The following is an 879-nucleotide window of genomic DNA, read 5'->3' on the forward strand; positions in this document are numbered from 1 at the left end:
TACAGCGGAGCTCTGAATATAGGCGGTGTGAAAGTCACGTGATGAGCGATACTTCACTTTCCGGGGTAAAACTTCTTTGTTGTTATTTTTTTTGCCAGATGCCTCAACTATTCTTTTTTTTCCCCATCCTATCATGTCACCAAGTCATGTCGGCGAGAAGGCGCATAGAAACTGACAGCAACCCTACCCAGCCATATTTAGCCGCGGTGGATATTGTACATGTTAATGTATTCGCAAAAGGTTTATTTACCGTGGAGATCATTAGAGGGTTTGCCACAGTGTTGCTGATGCTCCACCTGCTAGGACATCACGAGCAGCAAACGAGGGACGGAGATGGTGTAGAGCAGCCGAGTTGTGTGCATTTCATACTGTAAGACTGAAGGCGTTGTTTCGGACCACAGTGGATTTAACTGCTTTGGATGAAGTGTCTGGATGTTCCATAATGTGGGATGCTTGGCTCACATGACAAAAGCTGAAACAAACCACTATGCTGCTGGCAACATGAACATCCCAGTACTTCAACGCCTGCTTGACTGCACCAGTAACTACACGGGTACACGTTCGCACAAGGAGCTCCTTCAAAATGCCAATTTATCACCGTGATTCCGCAAAACAGCTTGTGAGCTATCACTGCGTTTCGTTGTTGTTCGGTTTTAAATCTCAGCAGTTCAGTTATTTCCTGTGTAACATCTTAAATTGTCACTTCACTGTCACCGTACTCAATTAGCACAGTAAACAGGACCGCTCCCAGATATATCGTACTAGCTTTTTTGGTTTAGGCGCTCTGGACCACTTTTAGATGTCTTCCAGATAAATTATAAGAGTATAAGAAAGTCTACATAAAGAAGTTAATAGTTCATTAAAGTCAAAACCCATTTA

Source organism: Scleropages formosus, chromosome 22 (genome assembly GCF_900964775.1).
Source record: "Scleropages formosus chromosome 22, fSclFor1.1, whole genome shotgun sequence".
Classification (NCBI taxonomy): Eukaryota; Metazoa; Chordata; class Actinopteri; order Osteoglossiformes; family Osteoglossidae; genus Scleropages; species Scleropages formosus.